Source organism: Montipora foliosa, chromosome 3, assembly GCF_036669935.1.
Source record: "Montipora foliosa isolate CH-2021 chromosome 3, ASM3666993v2, whole genome shotgun sequence".
Taxonomy (NCBI): Eukaryota; Metazoa; Cnidaria; class Anthozoa; order Scleractinia; family Acroporidae; genus Montipora; species Montipora foliosa.
In genome coordinates this window covers 62,883,841-62,901,340 of record NC_090871.1, presented here as the reverse complement: position 1 = coordinate 62,901,340, position 17,500 = coordinate 62,883,841, and the positions used below count along the sequence as shown (strand labels likewise).

Genomic DNA, 17,500 nt, shown 5'->3' with positions numbered 1-17,500 from the left:
ACAAATTTGGCACTGACCCCTTGCAAAATGAATTTCAAGCTTTCTGTTAAGTTCTGGAAATTTCTAAAATGTGACAGCCTTATTCCAAAGTCAAATTCCAGCTTTTATTTCAGAAATTGTTTTCCAGTTTTTGCAAGTTTTGGGTTCTTTCAAAAGCTGGAAATAGCTTGAATTTCATACATCTATCAGGTGCTGCCAGAAAATGACAGTTTCTTCCAAACTTCATTTCTTGCAGGAAACTGGAATTAACAATAGTCTACAGCTTGTTGACAATTTTAACATTTCTCAAATGAAACAAATTTTTAGTTTATTACAGTTTCTATTCTATAAATTCAACTCTTTTTAGATAAAAACTTAAAGAAATGTTTAGCATGCAGTTTCTTATTATGTATAAAATTTAAGAAGTAAGAAAATTCCTTTGTAGAACCAGACATATGTAAACGCTATGTAAAGTTTATCATATAACTATGTTGAGCTATATAAAGGCTATTTATTGCTCCTTACTTGCTATGTAATAACTATGTAACTTGCTACATTACATAGTTCAGTCTGTGTAAAGCATATGCCATTACTATTGCAATACCATTTAACGGTCACATAGCTCTCTGAAATAGCTTATGAATGTGAATGTGATATCTTTCCAGTTAATACATTTACTTAGCTTACGCAATGTCCTTTAAAGGCTCCAAACTTTGAACATAAAAGCACTCTGTACATGGAGAAATGAAAAAGAAAGCTTTTATTCCGATGTATTCAATAGGTTGTGAGAAAAACCAATCAACGGATTACCTTGTTTGATGCTCTCTGAGTCTCATAATCGGCCTTATTCCAAAAGGAACATGATGCATTACTCTCGAAAATTACACACTCCAAGGCAGCACTTAATCCTTTCAATGAACTTCAGTATCTTTCGAATCTTGCTCCGTAGAAAGATTGTCATCCTCCGCCATCTTGGATAACACGTGAGAGACAGGATCGGGAACTAGTGCTTCCTTTTCGGTTTGGTCAGCAGTCAGCAGCATGGCGCTTATACATAGGGCGTCCATAGGGCGGTGAAACGGGCATTCCGCTCTTGGTCCAATGTGCGATGCGGAGAAGGACTGGCACGAGCGCTCCTTCCACGTTTCCGGTGCAATTAATGGCTGCCAAAAATATCCTCTTGACGAACCAGAAATCAAGTTTTCTTTCTTTATTTTTGGGCCACCATTAGTGTATCATTTAAAGGTCTTTTTGATATTTTTGACCCAAAACTCAATACTATTTTGTCTGTCTAGTATTTTCGTCGGAAGCTGCTTAAATTTGAGTGAAGTAAGACAGTGTCGAATGCAGGTATGTCCCGCTTACCGTAACCAAGGGTAACCGGTCGTTTCGCCAACGTGTCAGCTCGCCAACGACCTGTTCGCCAACGTATGAAGTCTATTTGCCAACGTCTAATAATGTCAGTTCGCCAACGCTTATATGTCAATTTGTTAACGTCCAAAATACTTTGTGAAATAGATCTAAATTTTATTTACAAATTACCAAAAGAAGATAATGTGACCTTTGATCCAAGATGAATTGTTTGATTCGGCTTGAAAATGTTCGTTTCACTCTCCCCAATCTCTCTCTCTCCCTCTCTGTCTCCCACGCCATCCACGGCTTTATTTGTGAACATAAACCGGCTGTAAAACCTTGTTATTAAACATTTGCGTAGTTAAAGAGCCATCGAGTTGAAATATGTTTGTTTGATTACGTGCTTAGAAACGTTCACTTGTTTCCTGTAAATTTCGCCTACGTGTTTGTTCTACTCTCACAGAGGGTTTTTGCATTGTTTGAAACACTGATTAAATATTTGCGGCAAAACTGTTTCCTTCCCCCACTCAACTATTAAATGTTCCCCCTACAGCCTGCTTCTCTACCGGCCTCTTTTCTCTCTGTTACGGGAAGAATTAGAAACGCGATAAAAACAATGTGAGCTCATTAACTTCGCTTGTGCGGCATGTTGGAAAGGAGATGAGAACTTTTTCAACTTGAATAGGATATTGTTTAAAAGTTTAATGATATGTAACTACAACAAAGAACAGATAACACCAACAATATCTGCCAATCAAATTCCTGCGATTTTGATCCGGCTTAATCAGGCATTGCTGTATAAAAGGGCTGTGATTTTCTGTTCAATTCAACCCACTCATCTTATCGAAGTATTTTCGCTGATCAAATATGTTTACAAGAGTGACTCGAGATGGAAAGCTATTATTGCAATGAGGAAGTAACAGCGAGACTGGAAGTGCTCCTCTGTGATGGCTGCAACAAATGACAACATCGACGTTGCAACATGGGAATTTCGATACAGCAGTATAGAGATGCTGTTAAGACCGGATTAGAGGTGGTTTGGCGATGCCTATATTGCAGTGAGATCACTGATCCAATTGGGGAGAGTAGCAGAATCGAGGAAGATATGGATGCCTTTGACATTCCGCCATCTTTTGGTGTGCTTGTTTTTTCACTTTGTAAAATTAAGCATTCCTTACTTGTTAACCTCATTTTCTCGCGCGCTTACCGGCACGAGTTTCAAAAAAGAAATCTAAGATGACATTTGGCGAAAAACCAACTCCTCGTGGTTAATGAGACAGGTGAGGTGGTCGTCCTAGGTTTTAATGTTCCAGATCAAGGTGTCTCTTCTAACCCTAACACTCATTTTTTAAGCATAGCTTAGCGAGAGAGACTCGGAGGACATTACGAGAACTCAGCGATGAAAATGTTCTTTAAAAGAATACCGAGGCTGAAATTTGAGAAAATTTAAGAAGTCGTAATTGAAATTTGTAGACGACGTTTCAACGTTTGGCTAACGTCATTATCAAGTCAAAAAAGTGAAAGATAAAAAATGTTTAAATACTAAAACGACAATAGGTGATGGAATGTTCTTAAACAAAGAGCTTTCCGTGAATGGAATCAGTCTGCGTGGAATCTGTGTGTTGAGACTAGAATTGCTGCTTGATGAAAAGCATCTCATAGACGAGAAAGTCAGATTTTCCTTCCTTTTTTTTAGGTCATGTTAGATGAACTGACCTCCCTAAGCCTGCGCATGTGGCTAGAGCTGCCAACCGACTCCGACAGAAACTCAGACCCAAGCAACCGAAAGATCTGGACTTCGAACTGGTCGAGGAATGTCTCCCTCCAAAATTCTTCCAAGCCGACCTGACAGTTAAGCAGAGAAGGCATCTGATCTTCGCCAGACAGGAGCAGCTAAATACCCTGGCCAAGGCTAAATCCTGGTACATGGACGGAACCTTCAAGCTTGTGTGACACCCATTCAAGCAGCTACTGACGGTGAATGCTTTCGTCCGATCCGGGGAATATGCAAAGCAAGTCCCACTTGTGCTTGTCCTGATAGCCAACAAGAAAGAAAAAGACTACAAGAAGGTATTAATCACTGTTTAGTTATAAATTAATAAAACTGAGAAAACATTATGCAGTCTATTGAGCATTAAAGTAAAGATAAAGACATAACGCAATATTCGGAATCGAACTGGGAAAACAGCACCCTGCAAGCAGAGCCTTTCTTTTGCTTGCTCGATTTTGGCGTTCTCGAGAAAGGCTCTGCAGGAATCGAGTAAGATCTTTATTGAATATGCGCTGCATGTTGCCAGGACCCAAGCCTAATATGCCAGATCTCGCCGCCATCTTGGTTTTTCATAGTACAGCGGGCTCAATTATAACCATCGGTTTTGTCACTAAACGGACGCTCGCACTGGAAAAACCAGTTTGACGAGAGAAAGCAAGATTGACTAGTCCAGAAGCTCGGGCTGTGGCGGCTTCAAAGAGTTGACGCGATTCGGGCAGAGCCTACTTTTCTCCTCCTCAGTAAAGAAAAAGACAAAAGGAGGCGCTGCTCGCAGGGTGGGAAAACAGTTTCCAAGTATTATAGTAAGGAATCGAACTCGAAAACGTTATGCATATGCAGCTTCCAAGTATTAGTAAAACTATCTAAACCTCTTTCTACTAATCAATATCCTAGCATTTGTGTCCGATGAAAAACTGAAGCAGTATCGAAACAGGCGAGGCTATTCGACAGCTGGGAGAAGTACAAAAGGAAAGAGAAGACTGCCGCACAGTTGCTGAAAACGTGCTCACATCTCAACGGCGCCACTCGTGAAAACTGAAGAAGTCAGTAAAAATCACAACCAAAAAACGGCTCCTTTAGGAGCCACCAAGTTTGCAAAAGAATATGACCAGCAATGAACTATCAATTAAGAAAACTAATAAAATTTGAGGGGGGATTGGGGCGCATTGAAAGGTTCAATAACAAATATGGCGGTTCACATCAACAATCCCTCTCATGAAGTGAATTGCAAGTTATCTAATTGACAATTATTTTCAACGAAAAAGGTGTTTTTGGACGTTGGCGAACCGACTTCATACGGTGGTGAAACGACCGGTATTCTGACCAAGCCGTGTTCCGCTGCTTCTTTTAGGAGTACTCCACATTACTCCACTCTAAATTTTACATATGTTTAAGATCGATAGCTTTTACATAACATAGTAAAAAACCAGGTGGATATATTTGGATATAGCAGCGTTTCAGAACTTCAAACATGCTTACTTAAAATCGCGCGCGACCAATCGGATTCCCCGCCGCAGTCAATTTTACCAACAATATTTTAAAACTATTTGCAAGATTTCACCCGCTTGGGAAAATCAACAAACAACAAATACGGTTTAATCAGGGCGCTTGTAATTCCATCTTGATAATTTAAATAAAATACGAGTAAAGCTCGCTGTTAATACTCTGTCAGAAAAAGTTTGCAAAGACATGGCTTTGCATGAAAACACCACAGAAAAGATACAAGAATTTATGAAAATGTGAAAGGCTTTGGAATATCTTCAAAGATAACAGTCCACTGCAGTCAATAACAGATCAACGTGTTACCAACTTAAACCAACTACTTAATTACTTTAAAGCCTGGAAACAAACATTCCACAGAAGGACAGATGTGTAAGAACACTTCATAACATGGCAAACCATGTCCTTGCCCCCTTAGGTATGACTATGCAAAAAAGCCATACTATTCCATGGCAACTCCTTCATATTTTGTACCATCTGAGGACAAAGCAATGATTCCAGTTCCTTGTAGAATATCCTCCCCTGAAGAAAAGCAATTTGTTGCCTATCACTACTGCTACGTTTTAAGACTTCCCATTGTCTTCCAAACCCCATATTGTTTTCTTTGCCTTTGTGCAGTTTGGCCCCAACAAATAAGCTAACCTGTGGCTGATCACATTTTGTTCCACTGTGTGAAACATAAATAAAATAAATAAGAGCATGAGCCCTGGAACATACCTTGAAAAATAACAATGACTGTATTTATTGTTAGGCTTGACTAGCAACACCACACAGAGAACTTAAAAAATATAGCATAACTAATTCACACTCAAGGATCACAGGCATCTATTTTTGGGGGTCTGAGGGGTTATTTAAAGAAAAGAAAAAAAATGTGTGTCCGATCTAGCCCTTTTACTCAATCAAATAGTACTTATCGATACAGTAACTCTCTGTTTCATATTGTTTTCAAGGTGTCAGTAAAAAGCCTTAAAGGACTTCTACATCTGCATCTAGTGAGTACATATTCCAGCACTCGGCAAGGTCCCTTTTTGACTTGTGGCTGTTTCTGCTTAGGTGGCCTCATACACCACGAGCCTTTTTGCAGATATCACCGCCAAGCCTGCCACGTCTGCTGAATAATTTTTATGGTCAAATATTTGTTAATCCCTCCTACGTGATTCAGTTTTTCATACATGTACTATCTGGCTGTTTCTGTGATTAAAGTTTTTAATTTCACACAGAATTTGTTTCATTTGTTAGCCTTATTTTGGGGTTGAGAGTTTGCTTTGTAAATTTCTCCCCCTCATTCTACAGACTAACCCTAACTTTTGTGTATGATGTTTCCTCAACTCAGCCACCATTCACACACAATATTCCCGTCAAACTACCTGCTAATTAGTGAATGTTTTAGTTAGTGGAGAGAAACCCCTTCTTGTAAGGAGGATTCTTCTATCAACGCCAATTAAGAAAGCTACAAAGGTTGCTAGGTTAACTGCTGCTTCATGTATTACTATTAAATAACCAATCTTAATTTCACTTGAACAGTTCATCTTTAATTTAATATGGCTCCTTCTTGGGGCACTAGACACAAATGGTAACATAATTATTGTTTAACTACTGTTTGTAAGACATTATGTTTTGGTGAAATATTGTTTCTTGTCGCCTGTTGCCATTATTTTATGTCATCTGTATTTCGTACACGAAGTAGATGTTTTTGCCATACATTCCGACTCCCCTCAGAGGGTTTTTGATTCAAATGCTTAACCACTCTGCAAAATTCCAGTCTTATTGATTGAGTTATAGAGACTATAATCCAAAAAAAGTACATTTATCACTCTTTTGTAAAGGTCATTCAAAAAATGAGGGCGGTAGCATTTATGACTTTGTAATATCTTGTCTCATATTTCCAGTTTCAATTTTTTTTTTTGATTTTGCAAATTAGACTATTGTAGGACTTATTTTCAGATAATTAATGGTAAGAGGTAACAATATTTAGCTCTATTTTCTATTTTGTTTTGAAAAGACAGAGAACGAATCGAACACCTTACGTGGATCTGTGATCAACTCTGCACAGTCTTCAGGTAAGAAAAAATAATTGGAAATGTGACAGCCAAGGCTTATTTGAAAGAAAGCTTGTCGTCTATTTTGTGCTTCATTATTCAAGGAAAAGGTTCTTCATGGAAACGGTTTGATCCCGAAATTTTAGTTTGTTGTAATATTGCGCATATTTGACACGACTGAGTTTTTTCTCTTCACGCACGTAATGAAATAGGAAGGGGTTTTTGCCTCTAATAGCAAATATGTTGTTTCAAAAAACTGTTCACTGGAAAAGGTGGCCTTTATGAATTCATAACTACTGTTTGCAAGACGTTATGTTTTGGTGTGATATTGTTTCTTGTCGCCTGTTTTCCATTATTTTATAAACAGGTCTGTTGGAAGCGTGCTTGAGTTTCAACAAAATGAGCTCCAAAATCAGCAAAAAATTGTGGAGGGTTGTCCAATACTCACAAATAGACTCCGTTGGTGTTAGTACTGATAGGAAGAGACTCCATTGGTACGATTGGCACCACTAGAAACTAATGTCGTTCCAATGGTTCTACTGGTGAACATGCATCTCATTAAGGGCACTGAGATCATTTTGTCATGTGGTGTGGCTGGGTACAGGGCAATTCCGATAGATCACTGGTACCAATGGTACGATTGGTACCACTAGAAAATGATGTCATTCCAATGGTTCCACTGGTGAACATGCATCTCATTAAGGGGACTTAGATCATTTTGTAATGTGTTGTGGCTGGGTACAGGGCAATTCTGATGGACCATTGGTACCAATTGTACGATTGGTACCACTAGAAAATGATGTCATTCCAATGGTTCCACTGGTGAACATGCATCTCATTAAGGGGACTTAGATCATTTTGTAATGTGTTGTGGCTGGGTACAGGGCAATTCTGATGGACCATTGGTACCAATGGTACGATTGGTACCACTAAAAAATAATGTCATTCCAATGGTTCTACTGGTGAACATGCATCTCATTAAGGGGACTTAGATCATTTTGTAATGTGTTGTGGCTGGGTACAGGGCAATTCTGATGGACCATTGGTACCAATGGTACGATTGGTACCACTAAAAAATAATGTCATTCCAATGGTTCTACTGGTGAACATGCATCTCATTAAGGGGACTTAGATCATTTTGTAATGTGGTGTGGCTGGGTACAGGGCAATTCCGATGGACCATTCGTACCAATGGTACGATTGGAACCACTAGAAAATGATGTCATTCCAATGGTTCCACTGGTGAACATGCATCTCACTGAGGGGACTTAGTTCATTTTGTCATGTGGTGTGGTTGGCTTTATTCATAATAATTATTGCGTACATGCTTTTTCTTTGTTGTAAAAGTCAACTTGTTTTGCGTGGTTGGCTTACAGAACGAGGAATATTCATGATAATTATTGCGTGCTTTTACTTGGTGTAAAAGCGAACTTGTTTTGCCTGGTTGGCTTATTAAGGACGAGGTACATTCACAATAATTATAGCGCGCTTTTACTTGGTGTAACAGCGAACTTCTTTTGCCTGGGTGGCCTTAGAAGGAGGAATATTCATAATAATTATTGCGTGCATTTACTTGGTGTAACAGCAAACTTGTTTTGCGTGGTTGGCTTATAGAACGAGGAATATTCATAATAATTATTGCGTACATGCTTTTTCTTTGTTGTAAAAGGGAACTTGTTTTTTTTGGTTGGCTTAGAACGAGGAATATTCATAATAATTATAGCGCGCTGTTACTTGGTGTAAAAGCGAACTTGTTTTGCGTGGTTGGCTTATAGAACGAGGAATATTCATAATAATTATTGCGTACATGCTTTTTCTTTGTTGTAAAAGCGAACTTATTTTCAGTGGTTGGCTTATAGAACGAGGAATATTCATAATAATTATAGCGCGCTGTTACTTGGTGTAAAAGCGAACTTGTTTTGGGTGGTTGGCTTAGAACGAGGAATATTCATCATAATTATTGCGTGCTTTTACTTGGTGTAAAAGCGAAATAGTTTTGCGTGGTTGGCTTATAGAACGATGAATAATCATCATAATTATTGCGTGCACGCTTTTTGTTTGTTGTAAAAGCGAACTTATTTTCGGTGGTTGGCTTATAGAACGAGGAATATTCATAATAATTACAGCGCGCTGTTACTTGGTGTAACAGCGAACTTGTTTTGCCTGGTTGGCTTTAGAACGAGGAATATTCATAATAATTATTGCGTGCATTTACTTGGTGTAAAAGCGAACTTGTTTTGCGTGGTTGGCTTATAGAACGAGGAATATTCATAATAATTATTGCGTACATGCTTTTTCTTTGTTGTAAAAGCGAACTTATTTTGCGTGGTTGGCTTATAGAACGAGGAATATTCATAATAATTATAGCGCGCTGTTACTTGGTGTAAAAGCAAACGTATTTTGCGTGGTTGGCTTATAGAACGAGGAATATTCATAATAATTATAGCGCGCTGTTACTTGGTGTAAAAGCGAACTTGTTTTGCGTGGTTGGCTTATAGAACGAGGAATATTCATGATAATTATTGCGTACATGCTTTTTCTTTGTTGTAAAAGCGAACTTATTTTGCGTGGTTGGCTTACAGAACGAGGAATATTCATAATTATTATTGCGTGCATTTACTTGGTGTAACAACGAAATTGTTTTGCCTGGTTGGCTTTAGAACGAGGAATATTCATAATAATTATTGCGTGCATTTACTTGGTGTAACAGCGAAGTTGTTTTGCGTGGTTGGCTTATAGTACGAGGAATAATCATCATAATTATTGCGTACATGCTTTTTCTTTGTTGTAAAAGGGAGCTTGTTTTTTGTGGTTAGCTTAGAACGAGGAATATTCATAATAATTATAGCACGCTGTTACTTGGTGTAAAAGCGAACTTGTTTTGCGTGGTTGGCTTATAGAACGAGCAATATTCATCATAATTATTGCTTGCTTTTACTTGGTGTAAAGGCCAACTTGTTTTGCGTGGTTGGCTTAAAACGAGGAATATTCATAATAATTATAGCGCGCTATTAATTGGTGTAACAGGGAACTTGTTTTGCGTGGTTGGCTTATAGAACGAGGAATATTCATTATAATTATTGCGTACATGTTTTTTCTTTGTTATAAAAGGGAACTTGTTTTGCGTGGTTGGCTTAAAAAGAGGAATATTCATAATAATTATAGGGCGCTATTACTTGGTGTAAAAGCGAACTTGTTTTGCGTGGTTGGCTTAGAACGAGGAATATTCATAATAATTATTGCGTACATGCTTTTTCTTTGTTCTAAAAGGGAAGTTGTTTTGCGTGGCTGGCTTATGGAACGAGGAATATTCATAATAATTATAGCGCGCTATTAGTTGGTGTAAAAGCGAACTTATTTTGCGAGGTAGCTTATAGAACGAGGAATATTCATTATAATTATAGCGTGCTTTCACTTGGGGTAAAAGCGAACTTGTTTTGCGTGGTTGGCTTATAGAACGAGGAATATTCATAACAATTATTATTGCGTGCTTTTACTTGGTGTAACAGGGAACTTGTTTTGCGTGGTTGGCTTATAGAACGAGGAATATTCATAATAATTATTGCGTACATGCTTTTTCTTTGTTGTAAAAGGGAACTTGTTTTTTGTGGTTGGCTTAGAACGAGGAATATTCATAATAATTATAGCACGCTGTTACTTGGTGTAAAAGCGAACTTGTTTTGCGTGGTTGGCTTATAGAACGAGGAATATTCATCATAATTATTGCGTGCTTTTACTTGGTGTAACACGGAACTTGTTTTGCGTGGTTGCCTTATAGAACGAGGAATATTCATCACAATTATTGCGTACATGCTTTTTCTTTGTTGTAAAAGGGAACTTATTTTGCGTGGTTGGCTTATAGAACGAGGAATATTTATAATAATTATAGCCCGCTGTTAGTTCGTGTAAAAGCGAACTTTTTTTGCGTGGTTGGCTTAGAACGAGGAAGAATCATAATAATTATAGCGCGCTATTACTTCGTGTAACAGGGAACTTGTTTTGCGTGGTTGGCTTAGAACGAGGAATATTCATAACAATTATATCGCGCTGTTACTTGGTGTAAAAGCGAACTTGTTTTGCGTGGTAAGCTTATAGAACGAGGAATATTTACTGGGTTGCCGTATGGCAATCCAAGTCGGAAAGTGTGTGGCATTTGTTCGGTGTTTTTTTTTTCTTCCGTGTCGGTAAAAGTCTTGCCTGTCACTCCCCTGGTAAGTGGTGTGCATAGAGCCTTCTGCGCGTATTTTCGCAGGTAGTGGAACTGCGTAGATTTCTCTGGTGGCAGGCTAAGTTAATGATTCTACTGTGTCCAATGGCGTCGAAAGTGATGTAACGCGAATGGCGTTTTAGTGGATCCTTAAAGAAAATATACCCTTATGGAGCTTAATAATGGACAGTCAGTTGGATAAACTAGGCAGGCGGTGAAAAACCAACACCTGGCATCTCAAAAGCAAAGAGTAATGGACCTCGACAACAATCTATCGCCCGTCGAGTCGAAATCAAAGTGAGCTGTATTTCTTAAAATAATATTTACCAACTGTGCTGTTGTTATGTAGAACACTGAAATCAAATGGAAAATTCTCTGGTAAATTATGGGTTCAACAAAGACAGAGAACGAATCGAACACCTTACGTGGATCTGTGATCAACTTTGCACAATCTTCAGGTAAAAAAAAATAATAATTGGAAATGTGACAGCCAAGGATTATTTGAAAGAAAGCTTGTCTTCTATTTTGTGCTTCATTATTCAAGGAAAAGGTTCATGTAAACGGTTTGATCCTGAAATTTAGTTTGTTGCAATATTGCGCATATTTGAAAGGACTGAGTTTCTTCTCTTCACGCACGTAATGAAATAGGAAGGGGTTTTTGCCTCTAATAGCAAATATGTTGTTTGTTTCAAAAATTGTTCGCTGGAAAAGGTGGCCTTTATGAATTCATCATGTTTTATGATATGCGAGCGTAACTGGATAGTTTTTATGGCAATAGTAAAGCATTATCTTGTCAAAATGAGGTTAGCGTCTTTCTGGTGTGTTAAGTTAATTAGATCGTGAGTTTGTATTTGCCGTCTGCCGCGTAACCTTGATTTCCACTCTCAAAATTACCTCCAGAACCTACTTTTTGCGTAGAATAAGCTTTTAGAATGATGTTCTTGTTTTGCATAAAGCAAGCTAACAAAATCTGTACCTTGCTGAGTTCGCATTTGTTAGCGTTAACAGTATTTTCGGTTCGATGCTTCTGTTTCTTGAGGGGTATATTGTTTTGGCCTCCCATCCAAACACTAACCCTGCAGGACAGGGCATAACTTCAGTGAACTTTGGCATTACAAAGCTGTCAGATGTTCAGAGGGCACGCTTAAACTTGTGGTGTAAAGAAGTTGTGAGGGAACTTGAAAATTATCAACATGTCAGCCCAGAAGACAATGTTTCTCGCTTCTCTTTTATTTGTTATTCTTCAGAGACTGGAATGTTGTAGTTCAATACTACACAATTCAGTGCCTTCTGATTTTCTGTAACACGTACCACAGGCAACCCAGTGTATGCTTCACGGAAGCATCTCGTTAGAATAATTATTGCGTGCTTTTACTTGGTGTAAAAGCGAACTTGTTTTTTGTGGTTGGCTTGTAGAACGAGGAATAATCATTATAATTATTGCGTGCCTTTACTTGGTGTGAAAGCGAACTTTTTTTTCACCAATAGAACCATTGGAATGACATAATTTTCTATTAGTACCAATCGTACCATTGGTACCAGTGGACCATCGGAATTGCCCTGTACCCAGCTAGATCACATGAGAAAATAGTTTCACCAGTAGAACCATTGGAATGACATAATTTTCTATTGGTACCAATTGTACCATTGGTATCAATGGACCATCGGAATTGCCCTGTACCCAGCTAGATCACATGAGAAAATAATTTCACCAGTAGAACCATTGGAATGACATCATTTTCTATTGGTGCCAATCGTACCATTGGTATCAATGGACCATTGGAATTGCCCTGTACCCAGCTAGATCACATGAGAAAATAATTTCACCAGTAGAACCATTGGAATGACATCATTTTCTATTGGTGCCAATCGTACCATTGGTACCAATAGACCATCATAATTGGGAAAATATTGAAAGTCCCCTTAATGAAATGCATATTCACCAACAGAACCATTGGAATGACACTCTTTTCTATTGGTACCAATCCTACCATTGGTACCAATGGACTATCGGAATTGACAAATCGTATCCGTTTGTGTATATTGGACAAAACTAAATTGTGACGCCGATGAACAATAAAGTAGCTGCTATTTCCAAAATGATGGAATTACCTGGTGATACATAACATTGTCTAGGAGAGTAAATTTTTGACTCAGCAGAAACAATGGTCAACCCCGGGGTCAACCTCAAGAGTTTGGGCGATTGTGATCTTTGTTTTTGACTTTGCTCATTTATTGTCAAACTCTATAACACTTGACAGAAAAAGAAAGTTACGAAAACCCGGTACCTTGCCATCATTTGACACAAAATTAATCACGGCGCCCGCTGGATTCCGGCGATGTCACTTTCGATTTTGCGATTAATCTGTGCAAGCAAAAGTACAATAACAAAATTGAACGTAGCAAAAATCTCCCCAAAATGTTTGTCGCTGATCGTAACTTTTTATATTCTATATTCACGGTTCAAAGTTAGTGTTGTTTTCATGTCCTAAATATGTTATTCTCGAACGACCGTCCAGGAAACTTCCTTCTGCTCTTTCTAAAAACTGTGTATCAATTTACTTTTGCATCAATATTTGTTTTTGCATAAAGCAAGCTAACAAAATCTGTACCTTGCTGAGTTCGCATTGGTTAGCGTTAATAGTATTTTCGGTCCAATGCTCCTGTTTTACGAAGGGGTATATGTTTGAGGTCACCCATACAGATACTAACCCCGCCGGACCCTTAGGGATTAACTTTAGTAACCTTTAGTATGACAAAGCTGTCAGATGCTCAGAGGGCACGCTTAAACTTGAGGTGAAAGAAGATGTGAGGGAGCTTGAAAATTATCAACATGTCAGCCCAGAAGCCAATGTTTCTCACTTCCCATTTATTTTCTTCAATTTTTCTGGGTTCAGTACTTTGCTAGTAACCACATGTCTTCTCAGGCTATTTACCCAAGACTTCTATCATGGCACTACAATGATAGACAATACCAAATCAATATCGTGCACTGCTAGAGCTACATATTATGCAAGGACAACTTGAATCTCCTGGAAGACAACACACAGCTCAGTTGACATTTTATATGGAATGAAGTGCTGTTTTACTTCACTACCACATGTAAGCAATGCGTGTCTAAAATTTCCAAAGAGGACAGGAATTTCTTCTTTCCGACAAATGATTAATTAATAGGCTGGTAGCCAGGTTTTTAACCTCAGAAAAGGATCTGTTCGTCGTGCGAACGTGTGAGGACCTGTGAGCCAAAGGGCCTGACTGCTGGTATGACTTCTGGGTGACCCCTTAAATGGTCTTAATGACCCCCCAACTTGAAAAATAATTGTCTGGAACGGTGCACGTACCACAGGCAACCCAGTGTGCCCTCACGGAGGGTCTCGTTAAATTCAAAACAAGAACCCAATTCAAAGATTTTGGCATGAATTAAATGCTTAGGTTCATGCAATAAAAATATGTAACTGCTTTAAAATCTGTCGTCTAATTGTTTTTGTCTGTGAGCTATGGTAATAACTGTTAATAGCTTGACTACAATGGGTTTTTTGCAGTTTCCAGCACATTTCTGATTTGCTGGAATATTATTTTATAGGAGCAGGATAATTATGTATGTGTTGTGTATTTTCTGTTTCGAATCTACGTATAAACTATGTTGAAACCATTTTTATTTTTGGACACAAAAACCCCATAACATAGCCTTTACATATGCTACGTAAAGGTTCCATTTGACTAGTTAAAACATAGCATTTCCTTTCAAAATATATACATGAGGCATACGTATAACATAGCCTTTGAATAAGGCTTCTGTATCCAATTTATGTAAATCATAACATACCATTTACATAAGGTCGTTAAATAGGATTTACATAGATTACACAGTGTCTGGTTCTACAAGGGAAGGTACAAGACATGACTGCCTGATTATCACTAATGACCAATAACTTTATAGTTAAACAAAGTATTCAATGATCTTAGGTAGTTCTTTATACAGACAAGAAAATGATGCCTGTTTTTGTTGTGCATTTGACTGCTTAGAGTAAGAAGCTTAGTGAAGTCACTCCTGATAAATTTAAAAAGTTACCAATGGCTGAATTGCCTTAAAGGAACCAAAAGTTAAAACCATCAAGGAATAAAATTAACTGGTGAGAAAAGGCAGAGGAAAATCATGAAAAACTGGAATATCCTTGAAAAAAGCTGGAAATTAATACATGATCTTCACGTGCTTTCATTTAATAGCATGCAGGAATTTCTAGAAAAATCTAAAAAGCAGCATTTGTAACAAGCTGGAAAAACCTGATTTGATCCCAGATTATGATTTCTGGAATAAAGCTGGCAATTTCTTCCCTAATTAGCATGTTTCATTAACATTCTAGAATTTTCTAGAATTTTCCAGAAAGGAAACTGGTAAATTCTAGGAATTTCTAGAAATTGTTTTTGTCATACATGTATTCTAAGAAAAATTCTGGAAATAACCAGGATATTCCAGATTTATTTTGCAAGGGTCTGTAATCAATCTAAAAAAGATCAAGTTTTAAAATTTGGTCAAAATTCCAGTTTTGGTATATTGTACCGTTAACAGCGCTAAAGGGTGAATGAATTACTCTAGCTGTGCCATGTCGTTTTGATTTTCAAGTTACTCGTTCGTTATTTCAAAAAGAGCGATTCAAACAAGCGACATTTTGGAGTCGTTTTCACTCGCTCTCAAGGCCCCATACCGAAAAAGTCGCCGTCCAGGTAAAATAATTATCGAAACAAAGTAAAACATTTTTCTAAAAACGGTTCTGGTAGTCCTTTATTGTGACAAAGTTTGGCAACTTTCGATTTTTCTATCTTGCACGGTCTTAGGTGAAAATTGCTGAGACGCGCTATTAAATGTTCCTTACAAGAAGGTGTAACTCAAACTATAAAGCAACAATATTATAGAAAACATACTGTAACTGACGCAATGGTAAATTTTAAAAGTGTAATGCTAAACCGACATGATCAACTTGTTTGTTGAGTTTGGCCGGTTTCATCTGCTCAATATGGAAGCTCTCCCTGTTTTTGAGTTGATAGAGAGAGGTAGCATTTTCACTAAATTCTAAGCAAGAAACATCGCAATTATCCCGACAATGTTTAGACAAACTAAGATGCTTGAAAATATGATAATTTTTATCCCAGAAAAGGTGCTCATTTACACGTGTGTAGAAATGCCTGTTATGCACGTTATTTTCCTTGCCAAATTTTTTAACCTTCTTTTGCACAAAGTTCAATTTCCACTATGGAAGACCAAATATTTTCTTGGTCAATTTATGACAGCTGATGACATGCATCACAGGTCAACTTGCCGGTTTTCAAAATGCAGGGGTTTGTCTGCAAGTGTTTCCTTCTTGTCTCCCCCCATTTTTCATAACTCTAAAAATTTTAATTTCATGTGGTTATCCAAGCTGCCAAGTCTTTCGGTAAAACATTATCTAGTGGGAAATAACTTTCTAACACAAATCAGTGGATCGAGATCGGGAACGAACAAATAAACAAAGCCACAATAAGCCAATGGATTTAACATAGTAAATTGATATTATTTACACTTGCTGAACAATAAAAACTATGGTAAATAGCTCATACATGAAGCTATTTAACTAAAAGGAACTAAAAGAAGTAAAAGGCAAAGAAATTACCAACAAAACGAGTAAAATGACTTCAAATTGTAAACAAACTAAACAATGTCATAATCCAAGAACTATTATATGAAGCATGGATTTGAAAAAAGCAAGAGCTTCAAATTACATATTGCACAATAATCCCACAATAGTACATTGAAACTAGTAATTGTAAAATAATGGTAACAAACGGATCATTTGGAATCAAATTATATTAAAAGGATACAAAGCAGTAGACAAAAATACAGCAATTACTCATTGGAAAACAGCAAAAATATTCAAGGCGCAAATCACATGCTGTGCCAAACTAAAGGTCAACATAGATAAATAAACCTAGACAATAGCAAATGAAATTTTGCAATCACTGCTAAGAACTAAAATCAAGAACAGAAAGCTATATGACTTGTAGTAACTAAACTAAAGGCTAGGCGTAAATAAAGAGATAGGAAAATACTGATAACATACCAAATGTTATTGATAACTACACACCTCAGAAGACTTGAAAAATGACTTGTCTTTAAGACTGACACCCTTCAGATAAATTAACTGAACCGACTGAACTTACTTGAAGTAAATGGTAGCCAATTTACAATGGATTTTAGGAAAATAGAAAACTAACTAAAAACCAAATAAGGCTAGGGGGTAAATCTACTACCCACTAATACAGGATTTACCTAAGGGAAGAAGGAGTTTACCACTCCTACACAACAGGAATTAGGTAAGAGAAATGTGTGGGGATAACACAACTACACAAGCAAAAATATGAGCAAATTAAGTAATTATGGGTAAACAACCAAATGAAAGTAATTAGGATAATGAAAAGAAGTTGAAAATAATTGGAATAAAAATAAACACAAAATGAACACAAGTGACCTAGTCACAGTTCAATCAAACGACAGACAAATAACTTATTACAGGTACACCCAGCAAGCTAATATCACTTAATACCTTGCAATGTTCCTTTTTAAAACCTTTTGAGCAGGAATAATGAATCTGGCTGAAAAAATTATTTAAGGGATAA

General features: G+C 37.4%; 1 protein-coding gene, 1 long non-coding RNA gene and 2 pseudogenes across 2 annotated transcripts in view; 1 reads left to right on the top strand and 3 right to left on the bottom strand.

Annotated features, from left to right (window-relative positions):
- LOC137997911 (uncharacterized) overlaps nucleotides 1–239 on the bottom strand; it is a 2,613-nt gene extending 2,374 nt beyond the window's left edge. Inside the window, exon 1 of the mRNA XM_068844236.1 lies at nucleotides 1–239. This exon is cut by the window's left edge and continues 2,374 nt beyond it. The gene's annotated coding sequence lies outside the window, so the exon portion shown is untranslated.
- LOC137996205 (organic cation/carnitine transporter 2-like) overlaps nucleotides 1–17,500 on the top strand; it is a 329,899-nt pseudogene that overhangs the window by 38,184 nt on the left and 274,215 nt on the right.
- Nucleotides 1–17,500, bottom strand: part of LOC137997903 (tetratricopeptide repeat protein 28-like) — a 220,632-nt pseudogene that overhangs the window by 13,856 nt on the left and 189,276 nt on the right.
- Nucleotides 408–17,500, bottom strand: part of LOC137997924 (uncharacterized) — an 18,169-nt gene continuing 1,076 nt past the window's right edge. The window contains exon 3 of the long non-coding RNA XR_011122631.1: nucleotides 408–3,392. This is a non-coding gene — a long non-coding RNA (uncharacterized lncRNA). The remainder of the gene's footprint in view (nucleotides 3,393–17,500) is intronic.